This window comes from Herpailurus yagouaroundi, unplaced genomic scaffold (assembly GCF_014898765.1).
Source record: "Herpailurus yagouaroundi ecotype Mexico unplaced genomic scaffold, PumYag 28, whole genome shotgun sequence".
Lineage (NCBI taxonomy): Eukaryota > Metazoa > Chordata > Mammalia > Carnivora > Felidae > Herpailurus > Herpailurus yagouaroundi.
Window position 1 is genome coordinate 135405794 of NW_024412376.1, and position 13098 is coordinate 135418891.

Below are 13098 nucleotides of genomic sequence, written 5' to 3' on the forward strand. Positions count from 1 at the left end.
TTCTTTACCCATGATAACTTTCTTTACTTTGATGTCTCTTTTTTTTTTAATGTTTATTTATTTTTTTTATTTATATATGAAATTTATTGTCAAATTGGTTTCCATACAACACCCAGTGCTCACCCCAAAAGGTGCCCTCCTCAATACCCATCACCCACCCTCTCCTCCCTCCCACCCCCCATCAACCCTTTGTTTGTTCTCAGTTCTCAACAGTCTCTTATGCTTTGGCTCTCTCCCGCTCTAATCTCTTTTTTTTTTTTTCCCTTCCCCTCCCCCATGGGTTCCTGTTAAGTTTCTCAGGATCCACATAAGAGTGAAACCATATGGTATCTGTCTTTCTCTGTATGGCTTATTTCACTTAGCATCACACTCTCCAGTTCCATCCACGTTGCTACAAAAGGCCATATTTCATTTTTTCTCATTGCCACGTAGTATTCCATAGTGTATATAAACCACAATTTCTTTATCCATTCATCAGTTGATGGACATTTAGGCTCTTTCCATAATTTGGCTATTGTTGAGAGTGCTGCTATGAACATTGGGGTACAAGTGCCCCTATGCATCAGTACTCCTGTGTCCCTTGGATAAATTCCTAGCAGTGCTATTGCTGGGTCATAGGGTAGGTCTATTTTTAATTTTCTGAGGAACCTCCACACTGCTTTCCAGAGCGGCTGCACCAATTTGCATTCCCACCAACAGTGCAAGAGGGTTCCCGTTTCTCCACATCCTCTCCAGCATCTATAGTCTCCTGATTTGTTCATTTTGGCCACTCTGACTGGCGTGAGGTGATACCTGAGTGTGGTTTTGATTTGTATTTCCCTGATAAGGAGCGACGCTGAACATCTTTTCATGTGCCTGTTGGCCATCCGGATGTCTTCTTTAGAGAAGTGTCTATTCATGTTTTCTGCCCATTTCTTCACTGGGTTATTTGCTTTTCGGGTGTGGAGTTTGGTGAGCTCTTTATAGATTTTGGATACTAGCCCTTTGTCCGATATGTCATTTGCAAATATCTTTTCCCATTCCATTGGTTGCCTTTTAGTTTTGTTGGTTGTTTCCTTTGCTGTGCAGAAGCTTTTTATCTTCATAAGGTCCCAGTAATTCACTTTTGCTTTTAATTCCCTTGCCTTTGGGGATGTGTCGAGTAAGAGATTGCTACGGCTGAGGTCAGAGAGGTCTTTTCCTGCTTTCTCCTCTAAGGTTTTGATGGTTTCCTGTCTCACATTCAGGTCCTTTATCCATTTTGAGTTTATTTTTGTGAATGGTGTGAGAAAGTGGTCTAGTTTCAACCTTCTGCATGTTGCTGTCCAGTTCTCCCAGCACCATTTGTTAAAGAGACTGTCTTTTTTCCATTGGATGTTCTTTCCTGCTTTGTCAAAGATGAGTTGGCCATACGTTTGTGGGTCTAGTTCTGGGGTTTCTATTCTATTCCATTGGTCTATGTGTCTGTTTTTGTGCCAATACCATGCTGTCTTGATGATGACAGCTTTGTAGTAGAGGCTAAAGTCTGGGATTGTGATGCCTCCCGCTTTGGTCTTCTTCAAAATTACTTTGGCTATTCGGGGCCTTTTGTGGTTCCATATGAATTTTAGGATTGCTTGTTCTAGTTTCGAGAAGAATGCTGGTGCAATTTTGATTGGGATTGCATTGAATGTGTAGATAGCTTTGGGTAGTATTGACATTTTGACAATATTTATTCTTCCAATCCATGAGCAGGGAATGTCTTTCCATTTCTTCATATCTTCTTCAATTACCTTCATAAGCTTTCTATAGTTTTCAGCATACAGATCCTTTACATCTTTGGTTAGATTTATTCCTAGGTATTTTATGCTTCTTGGTGCAATTGTGAATGGGATCAGTTTCTTTATTTGTCTTTCTGTTGCTTCATTGTTAGTGTATAAGAATGCAACTGATTTCTGTACATTGATTTTGTATCCTGCAACTTTGCTGAATTCATGGATCAGTTCTAGCAGACTTTTGGTGGAGTCTATCGGATTTTCCATGTATAATATCATGTCATCTGCAAAAAGCGAAAGCTTGACTTCATCTTTGCCAATTTGGATGCCTTTGATTTCCTTTTGTTGTCTGATTGCTGATGCTAGAACTTCCAGCACTATGTTAAACAACAGCGGTGAGAGTGGGCATCCCTGTCGTGTTCCTGATCTCAGGGAAAAAGCTCTCAGTTTTTCCCCGTTGAGGATGATGTTAGCTGTGGGCTTTTCATAAATGGCTTTTATGATCTTTAAGTATGTTCCTTCTATCCCGACTTTCTCAAGGGTTTTTATTAAGAAAGGGTGCTGGATTTTGTCAAAGGCCTTTTCTGCATCGATTGACAGGATCATATGGTTTTTCTCTTTTTTTTTGTTAATGTGATGTATCACGTTGATTGATTTGCGAATGTTGAACCAGCCCTGCATCCCAGGAATGAATCCCACTTGATCATGGTGAATAATTCTTTTTATATGCCGTTGAATTCGATTTGCTAGTATCTTATTGAGAATTTTTGCATCCATATTCATCAGGGATATTGGCCTGTAGTTCTCTTTTTTTACTGGGTCTCTGTCTGGTTTAGGAATCAAAGTAATACTGGCTTCATAGAATGAGTCTGGAAGTTTTCCTTCCCTTTCTATTTCTTGGAATAGCTTGAGAAGGATAGGTATTATCTCTGCTTTAAACGTCTGGTAGAACTCCCCTGGGAAGCCATCTGGTCCTGGACTCTTATTTGTTGGGAGATTTTTGATAACCGATTCAATTTCTTCACTGGTTATGGGTCTGTTCAAGCTTTCTATTTCCTCCTGATTGAGTTTTGGAAGAGTGTGGGTGTTCAGGAATTTGTCCATTTCTTCCAGGTTGTCCAATTTGTTGGCATATAATTTTTCATAGTATTCCCTGATAATTGTTTGTATCTCTGAGGGATTGGTTGTAATCATTCCATTTTCATTCATGACTTTATCTATTTGGGTCATCTCCCTTTTCTTTTTGAGAAGCCTGGCTAGAGGTTTGTCAATTTTGTTTATTTTTTCAAAAAACCAACTCTTGGTTTCGTTGATCTGCTCTACAGTTTTTTTAGATTCTATATTGTTTATTTCTGCTCTGATCTTTATTATTTCTCTTCTTCTGCTGGGTTTAGGCTGCCTTTGCTGTTCTGCTTCTAGTTCCTTTAGGTGTGCTGTTAGATTTTGTATTTGGGATTTTTCCTGTTTCTTGAGATAGGCCTGGATTGCAATGTATTTTCCTCTAGGGACTGCCTTCACTGCGTCCCAAAGCGTTTAGATTGTTGTATTTTCATTTTCGTTTGTTTCCATATATTTTTTAATTTCTTCTCGAATTGCCTGGTTGACCCACTCATTCGTTAGTAGGGTGTTCTTTAACCTCCATGCTTTTGGAGGTTTTCCAGACTTTTTTCTGTGGTTGATTTCAAGCTTCATGGCATTGTGGTCTGAAAGTATGCATGGTATGATTTGAATTCTTGTAAACTTATGAAGGGCTGTTTTGTGACCCAGTATATGATCTATCTTGGAGAATGTTCCATGTGCACTCGAGAAGAAAGTATATTCTGTTGCTTTGGGATGCAGAGTTCTAAATATATCTGTCAAGTCCATCTGTTCCAATGTCTCATTCAGGGCCCTTGTTTCTTTATTGACCGTGTGTCTAGATGATCTATCCATTTCTGTAAGTGGGGTGTTAAAGTCCCCTGCAATTACCACATTCTTATCAATAAGGTTGCTTATGTTTATGAGTAATTGTTTTATATATTTGGGGGCTCCGGTATTCGGCGCATAGACATTTATAATTGTTAGCTCTTCCTGATGGATAGACCCTGTCACTATTAGATAATGTCCTTCTTCATCTCTTGTTACAGCCTTTAATTTATTTATTTTTTTTTTTTAATTTTTTTTTTCAACATTTATTTATTTTTGGGACAGAGAGAGACAGAGCATGAATGGGGGAGGGGCAGAGAGAGAGGGAGACACAGAATCGGAAACAGGCTCCAGGCTCCGAGCCATCAGCCCAGAGCCTGACGCGGGGCTCGAACTCACGGACCGCGAGATCGTGACCTGGCTGAAGTCGGCCCTTTAACCGACTGCGCCACCCAGGCGCCCCACAGCCTTTAATTTAAAGTCTAGTTTGTCTGATATAAGTATGGCTACTCCAGCTTTCTTTTGGCTTCCAGTAGCATGATAAATAGTTCTCCATCCCCTCACTCTCAATCTAAAGGTGTCCTCAGGTCTAAAATGAGTCTCTTGTAGACAGCAAATAGGTGGGTCTTGTTTTTTTATCCATTCTGATACCCTATGTCTTTTGGTTGGCGCATTTAATCCATTTACATTCAGTGTTATTATAGAAAGATATGGGTTTAGAGTCATTGTGATGTCTGTATGTTTTATGCTTGTAGTGATGTCTCTGGTACTTTGTCTCACAGGGTCCCCCTTAGGATTTCTTGTAGGGCTGGTTTAGTGGTGACAAATTCCTTCAGTTTTTGTTTGTTTGGGAAGACCTTTATCTCTCCTTCTATTCTAAATGACAGGCTTGCTGGATAAAGGATTCTCAGCTGCATATTTTTTCTGTCTAGCACACTGAAAATCTCGTGCCAATTCTTTCTGGCCTGCCAAGTTTCAAAAGAGAGATAAGTCACGAGTCTTATAGGTCTCCCTTTATATGTGAGGGCACGTTTACCCCTTGCTGCTTTCAGAATTTTCTCTTTATCCTTGTATTTTGCCAGTTTCACTATGATATCGTGCAGAAGATCGATTCAAGTTACGTCTGAAGGGAGTTCTCTGTGCCTCTTGGATTTCAATGCCTTTTTCTTTCCCCAGTTCAGGGAAGGTCTCAGCTATTATTTCTTCAAGTACCCCTTTAGCACCTTTCCCTCTCTCTTCCTCCTCTGGGATACCAATTACGCGTATATTATTTCTTTTTAGTGTATCACTTAGTTCTCTAATTTTCCCCTCATACTCCTGGATTTTTTTATCTCTCTTTTTCTCAGCTTCCTCTTTTTCCATAACTTTATCTTCTAGTTCACCTATTCTCTCCTCTGCCTCTTCAATCCGAGCCGTGGTGGTTTCCATTTTGTTATGCATTTCATTTAAAGCGTTTTTCAGCTCCTCGTGACTGTTCCTTAGTCCCTTGATCTCTGTAGCAAGAGATTCTCTGCTGTCAGCTATACTGTTTTCAAGCCCAGCGATTAATTTTATGACTATTATTCTAAATTCACTTTCTGTTATATTATTTAAATCCTTTTTGATCAGCTCATTAGCTGTTGTTATTTCCTGGAGATTCTTCTGAGGGGAATTCTTCCGCTTGGTCATTTTGGATAGTCCCTGGCGTGGTGAGGATCTGCAGGGCACTTCCCCTGTGCTGTGGTGTATAACTGGAGTTGGTGGGCGCAGCCGCAGTCAGACCTGATGTCTGCCCCCAGCCCACTGCTGGGGCCACAGTCAGACTGGTGCCTGCCTTCTCTTCCCCTCTCCTAGGGGCAGGATTCACTGTGGGGTGGGGTGGCCTGTCTGGGCTACTTGCACACTGCCAGGCTTGTGATGCTGGGGATCTGGCGTCTTAGCTGGGGTGGGTAGGCAAGGTGCACGGGGGCAGGAGGGGCAGGCTTAGCTTGCTTCTCCTTAGGTGACCCACTTCAGGAGGGGCCCTGTGGCAGCAGGAGGGAGTCAGATCCGCTGCCGGAGGTTTGGCTCTGCAGAAGCGCAGTTTGGGTGTTTGCGCGGAGCGAGCAAGTTCCCTGGCAGGAACTGGTTCTCTTTAGGATTTTGGCTGGGGGATGGGCGGGGGAGATGGCGCTGGTGAGCGCCTTTGTTCCCCACCAAACTGAGCTCTGTCGTCAGGGGGCTCAGCAGCTCTCCTTCCCTTTGTCCTCCAGCCTTCCCGCTTTCTGAGCAGAGCTGTTAACTTATGACCTCCCAGACGCTAAGTCGCGCTTGCTGTCGGAACACAGTCCGTCAGGCCCCTCCGCTTTTTGCAAGCCAGACTCGGGGGCTCTGCTTGGCCGGCGAGCCGCCCCTCCGCCCCGGCTCCCTCCCGCCAGTCCAGAGCGCGCCCCGCCTCGCCGCCCTTCCTACCTTCTTCCGTGGGCCTCTCGTCTGCACTTGGCTCCGGCGACTCCGTTCTGCTAATCCTCTGGCGGTTTTCTGGGTTATTTAGGCAGGTGTAGGTGGAATCTAAGTGATCATTAGGACGCGCGGTGAGCCCAGCGTCCTCCTACGCCGCCATCTTCCCTCCTGGAGGACCTTTTAAATGGTAGAAATAGAAATTGAGTCCCATCTCTCAGAAAGTACAAAATGATAATGCAGGAAAAACACAACAATAGAAATTTTGTTGATACCATTTTCCCTCTTCCAAGTTATTCATTCCCTCTGGGGAGGTGAACTAGCCTTATGTTTTAATACTTGACTTGAATTTCCATAGATATTTTATTTAAAAAAAAGATATTTGCCATCATTTTATATTTCTTCAAATAGCTAGCAAGAAACCTTTTCTTTCAAAGTAAGTGGTTAAAATTCTACATTCAGTTGCTTCATTTCTGTGTTTTCAAACTTCAAAAGAAGTGACTCAGAGCTGACTCTTTGGGTGGGCATCTTAGAATTCAGCCACACAAAGTTTATGCTTGGCATTTTCAGTATTTCATATTTTCTCTGCCCTTCCTAAATTCTCTTATAGCAGCAGGATTTTCACTTTGCTTCAATGAGCTGTTCTAGAACACCTGCCACATGTCATCTCTGTCTTTTGCATTGGATTACAACTATGAGTCAGTCTCTGCCTGTAAGGCACTCATGGCCTCGTTGGGAAGACAGTCATGCCAATAATAATATAACAGTGTGTGCTGTGTGAAACAACTGAAGCATGTGCAAGGCTGTGAAATAGTTCAGAGGAGGAAATTCTCACTGCGAGGTTTAGGAAAGTGTCTCAGAGCACCAGTGAATGTCGCAGTCACCAAATATGAGAGGATGACTAGGTACGCAGCAAGAAGCCAAGGTGGAAAGGACATTCCAGGCAGCAGATATACCATGTACAAGAGGATGATGTACGTGGGAAACAAAGATGTGACCATTGTTCTGATGCATGTGTAAGTTAAGTGTGGGGTGCAGATCATGATCTCGTGTAGGCTGTGTAAAGGAGATTGAATTTTGTCCTGGCTGCAGAGGGTTTTGAGTGGGGAAATGACATGGTCAGAAAAGATCTTTGAAGATTATCCTGACAGCAATATGGAGGATTGCTTGTAGAGGGCTAGACTGGAGGCGGGACCCCCGATTAGGAGGCTGTTTTATTAGCCTTGCCCTAATCTAAGTATTGGTACTGAAAAAGAGACTACGTCAAAATTTAAGCTGATGAGGAGATTACATTGCCTCTGTGACCTGGTAATAGTTTAGATGTGGGAAAGGAAGTTGGTCAAATGGCTCCTAGATTTCTGGTTTGTGGTTTGCGTTGAAGATTTTCTAACTAATATCCCTGCTTCAACTTTTCCCGCTCTTCTGTCTCGCATAGCGGTCTGGGTGATTTTCCCCTTTGACTTTCTACTTTGTAAAATTTCAATTTGAAAGAATAGTATAGGGACACCTGGAAAGCTAAGTTGGTTAAGCATCTGACTTTTGGTTTCAGCTCAGGTCATGATCTCATGGTTTGTGGGTTCGAGCCCCACTTTGGACTCTGCACTGACAGCACAGAGCCTGCTTGGGATTCTCTCTCTCTCTCTCTCTCTCTCTCTCTCTCCCTCTCTCTTTGCCCCTCTCCCATTTGTGCTCACTTGCTTTCTCCCTCTCTCTCTCTAAATAAATAAATTAAAAAAAAGGAAATCACTACATATTTAAAAGAAAGAAAGAAAGAAAGAAAGAAAGAAAGAAAGAAAGAAAGAGAGAAAGTGTTGTGAATACCCACATAGCCTTCATCTGGATTTACCAATTGTTAACATTTTACCACATACTCCTTCCTCCCCACCCCCCTCATTGCTCTCTCCCTTCGTCTCTCTGCAGTGGATTTGTGTTGTGTCAATTCAGCTAAGCCGGAACTACATTTTCCGGATTTTGCCCTCTTAAAAATCTGCCACAGTTCATGCATCTGGCAGAAGACATAAGATACCCAGGTTAGAGATAGAGAACTTTATTTCTCACAGCATAAGCAGGCAGCATGAGCTTCACGTTCATACAGTTCCTTTGCTCTCATGCCCACCCCCACCAAATCCCACAGGGGTGGCATGGAGGTAGACTCAGGTGGATGGGTGCTACACATGTAATGGGTTTGTGTCACAGCTGAGGGACTTTGAGCTTAGGAAAACTCCCAATCTTTTATAATGGACTGCAAGCAAACCACCCTACTTTTGCCTTGGAAGGTGTCATTACTACATTATTTTCTTACTATATTGTACAGCAAATAAATCTGCCCTCTGTCCCAGAGGAAAACGCTGTCTCTTTCTTTCTTTTTTTAAAATTTATTTATTTATTTTGAAAGAAAGAGAGAGGCTGGCAGGGGTTGGGAGGGGCAGAGAGAGAGGGAGAGAGAGAATCCCAAGCAGGCTTCTAGATGTCAGTGCTAAGCCTGACAAGGGGCTCCATCCCATGAACTGTGAGATTATGACCTGAGCTGAAATCAAGAGTCAGACACTTAAATGACTCAGCCACCCAGGTGCCCCTTTATCTTTCTTTAGGGACTGTTCACTATACAAATATCTTTTAAAAGATATTCCAAGATAAGGTCTGACACTGCTCTTGCTCTGAAAAGGTACAGAAAAGTGAGGGAACTATGGAGAATGGTGGCCCAACACGTAGTTCCAAGGCCATGAGGGATTATTTTTTTGCATGAGAAATGAAGTAGCAGCCATCTTCTTCACATACTTGTAATGTCGGTGCAGAGCACCAGCAAGTGTTACAGGTATCTCTGTTGGCTCACCTGCTGGTGTAAGCAACTCTAGCTCCTGCCAGATCTCCTTCAGCTTCATCACCTCCTGGGCAAATAGCTCTTAGATAAAAGGCACCAGATGGATTCCTTGCATTACACCCCCATCATTAAAGGTATGAGCTTTGAGGTGATGAAAGGCCTACCTGAGTTCCAATCCATCCTATTGATATCCAGCTCAACCTCACAAATTTAAGTTTGTTCTTGCCTCTCTCACATCACACCCATCTTCCTTTCCTGAGTACTTGTCCTGTGGGCTACAGCCTCTAGAACCAGTCATAGAAACAACCATCTTAATATAGACCAATCAAGATAGTGTTGTACTGGCATAAAATCAATAAATAGATCAATGGAACAAAATAGCCCCCAAATAGATCCAAGATTATTTTTGACAAAGGCATCAAAGCAATTCAATGGGGGGAAGGAAAGTCTTTCAACAAATAGTGCTGAAATAACAAGTTCGCCAGAATTGTTTTGGTTATCTTAGTTTCTTGCATTTCCATACAAATTTAAAAATCAGCTTGTCTATTTCTCCCAAGAGCCTTCAGAGACTTTGATTAAGATTGCATTGATTTTAGATGCGCCTGGGTGGCTCTGTCAGTTGAGCGTCTGACTTTGACCCAGGTCATGATCTCACAGTTTGTGGGTTCAAGCCTCACGTTAGGCTCTGTGCTGACAGATCAGAGCCTGAAGCCTGCTTTTGATTCTGTGTCTCCCTCTCTCTCTCTGCCCCTCCTCAAGTTGTGCATTCTCTCTCTCTCTCTCAAAAACAAATAAAACATTTTTTAAAAAGATTGCATTGATTTTATAGATCAATTTGGGCACAACTAACATCTTAATTTTGGATCTTTCAGTCCCTGAATGCATTTTTCTATTATTTACATCCTTAATTTCTCTTAGTCAGGCTTTACCTTTTTTCAGTGAAGAAGCCTTGGATACCTTTTGTTAAATTTGTTTCTAATTATGTTATTTTTTTTTTAGTTTAATAATTATGTTATTTTAAAATGCTATTATAAATAGCATTACATTTTTTCCCCAGTGGTTTGTTGCTAGTATATTGACATACAAGTGATTCTTTAACTGTGCTTCCCTACTAAATTTGTTTATTAATTATAGCACTTTTTTTGTATATTCCCTAAGATTCTCTATGCAAGCAAGCAATCATGTGATCTGTGAATAGAAACCGTTTTACTTTTTCCTTTTGAATCTCTGTATCTTTTTTTCTTGCCTTGTTACATTAGCTAAGACCTCTAATACAATAATACTAGATGTGTTGCATGTGGATATCCTATCTTTATGCCTAGTCTTAGAGGGAAAGCAGTCCTTTGTCCATCAACAAGTGTGCTACTAGCTGCAGTTTTTGTACATTTATACTTAGACTATGAACATTTCTATTCTTAATTTGATGAAAATTTATGTCATGAATGGTTATTTTATTTTACCAAATGCTTTTTCTGTGTTGATAGACAGAAGACATAGCTATATACATTTATATACCTAGATCTAGATCTTTCTCTCTCTCTCTCTCTCTCTCTCTCTCTCTATATATATATATATATACATATATATATATATATAAATATGCATGTATATGCATGTAGCACTGTATAGATCAATGGAACAAAATATATATAGTGATATAGATAGAGATAGAGATAGGTATCACTAGATATAGGTACAGATGTATCTGGAACCCCCCTTTCTGTACAGCTTGTTCCTTTCAATGCTTCACCCCAACTCAGAGATTTTTAGCCAACTCAGAGGCCACACACTCTCATGCCTGCCTCCTCAGTTCAGTAGGATTCCTATGATCTACTCAGACTCAAGCTATCTGCACTATAGTTAGGAAGTTTTCCCTAGGCAGAGAGCTGGTCAATCATGAGACTCACCTCATGAATTTTCTTTCTCTAAGAAACTGCAGTCTATGCAATTAATTGTACACTGTCTGAAAGTAGTTGCTGAATATGTTTATTGCAGTTTTACACTTGATTATTCCACGATGACCAGCAAAATTTCTGGTTTCTTCTTTCTAAAGTTTATTTTTGAGAGAGAGAGAGAGAAAGAGAGAGGCAGAGAGAGAAGGGGAGAGAGAGAGAATCCCAAGCAGCCTCCATGCTGTCAGCGCACAGCTTGTCGTGGGGCTCGATCTTGCAAACCATGAGATCACGACCTGAGCCAAAATCAAGTCGTGCAACTTGAGACACCAGGCACCCCTTCTTTCTCTTGATTAAGGAATAATAGGCTTCCTATTTTTTTCTTATTTCCAATTTCTCTATATTTTCCAAATTACATCAGTGCAGTTTTCCCTGTACTAAGGAAAAACTTATGGTTTTAAATATATGTATATTTATTTTGGCACAACTATAATCATTTTGCTTCTATCCTTGGGTAGACACATTGTACTTTGAAGGTCAACACTGGATCCTGGGATGAAGTTGAAAAGATCATTATCTAGAAGAACAGTAGAAAACAAACATTACCCCAAGGAATTGGGACATGATGTTTCTCTTTTAGTATCATGTCTGCATTCAGGTAAGAATAAGGGTAAACGTGAAAGGCCAAAAGAAGTATGCTAAATGAATTTGTCCCTATTCTTTTGGCAAGGAAGAATAGGTTAATGGATATTGGGTAGATAATTTTAAATGTCTGCCATGAACTCTAACAATTGAGACCCAAGAAATCCTCTAGTTCAGGGATGCCTGGCTGGCTCAGTTGGTAGAGATGACTCTTAATCTTGGGGTTGTGAGTTTGAGCCCTACATTGAGTGCAGAAATTACTTAAAGAATAAAATCTTAAAGGATAAGGAAATCATCTAGTTTGTACTCATTTTGCAAATAAAACTGAGGCCTGACAAAATTAATTAGTTTGCCTCAGTCATATAGCTTTTTAATGGTAACAAGTTGGAGTAGAAAGAATATGACATTTTTTTGAAGTTTATTTTATTGATTTTGAGAGAGAGAGCACACATGTAGGGAAAGGGCAGAGAGAGAATCCCAAGCAGGCTCCACACTGACAGCATGGAGCCCCAAGTAAGGCTCTAACTCACAAACCGTGAGATCATGACCTGAGCCAAAATCAAGAGTCCTGACCCTTAAGTGACTGAGCTACCCACATGCCCCAAAAGAATATGACATTTTAAGATTTGTTTCTACTTCTAGAGGCATATTCTACCACTTTGGGGCAAGTTACTTAACCTCTCTGAGTCTCAGCTTCTTCATCTCTAAAATGATAGTAATCTTACATACTTCAGTTAATTGCTGTGAAAATTAAATGTGTAAGTATATAGCTAATCCTAAATAAATGGTTGGTACTCGATAAATATTATCACCCTATTCTTTCCAGTTATTTGCGAAATAAAGACACTGTCTACAATAACTCATTTAGAGACTGGAAAAAGAAATCCATAAGACTCAAATAACAAATACTGAAACGATATATTTGTTCTAGAACAATGATACTATAAACATTTTAAAGAGTAGGGAGGACAAAGAAATAAACATATTTTAATTTATATATGTTGATAATACCTGTGATTTTATGTATCTACTTGATTGAGTTTTGGGTTGCTCAGATATTTGGTAAAATATTATTTTGGGTGTATCTGTGAAGGTGTTTCTTACGAGATTAGCATTTGAATCAATAGACTAAGTAAAGCACATTCCCACACAAATGTGGGTGGTTCTCATCCAATCAGTTGAAGGACTTGACTAAAACAAATAGGTTAACTTTCTCTCAAGTGAAGGAGAATTTTTTATGCCTGCAGACTCAAACTGAAACATCAACTCTTCCTAGGTCTCAAGCCAGCCAGCCTTTGAATTGGAAATGAAAATTGGCTCTCCTGGTTCTCAGGCCTTTGAACTTGGACTGGAACCCTACCATTGGCTCTCCCCAGTCTCCAGATTGCTAACTCACCCTGCAGATGTTAGGTCTTGTCAGCCCCCTTAACTGCATGAGCAAATTGCTTATAATAAATCTCTTTATAAATAGAAATATGTAGGGACACCTGAGTGGCTCAATTGGTTAGCGTCCGACTTCGGCTCAGGTCATGATCTCCCAGTTCGTGGGTTCAAGTCGCGCGTCAGACTCTGTGCTGACAGCTCAGAGCCTCGAGCCTGCTTCAGACTCTGTGTCTCCCTTTCTTTCTGACCTTCCTCTGCTGGTATTCTGTCTCTGTCTCCCAAAAATAAATAAACATTAAAAAAT

The 13098-nt window shown here is 40.9% G+C and overlaps 1 long non-coding RNA gene across 1 annotated transcript in view; it reads left to right on the plus strand.

Annotated features, from left to right (window-relative positions):
* Nucleotides 1-12827, plus strand: part of LOC121036805 (uncharacterized) — a 21194-nt gene extending 8367 nt beyond the window's left edge. Inside the window, exons 2-3 of the long non-coding RNA XR_005793480.1 lie at nt 11288-11427; nt 12688-12827. This is a non-coding gene — a long non-coding RNA (uncharacterized LOC121036805). The remainder of the gene's footprint in view (nt 1-11287; nt 11428-12687) is intronic.
* The last annotated feature ends 271 nt before the right edge of the window (nt 12828-13098 follow it).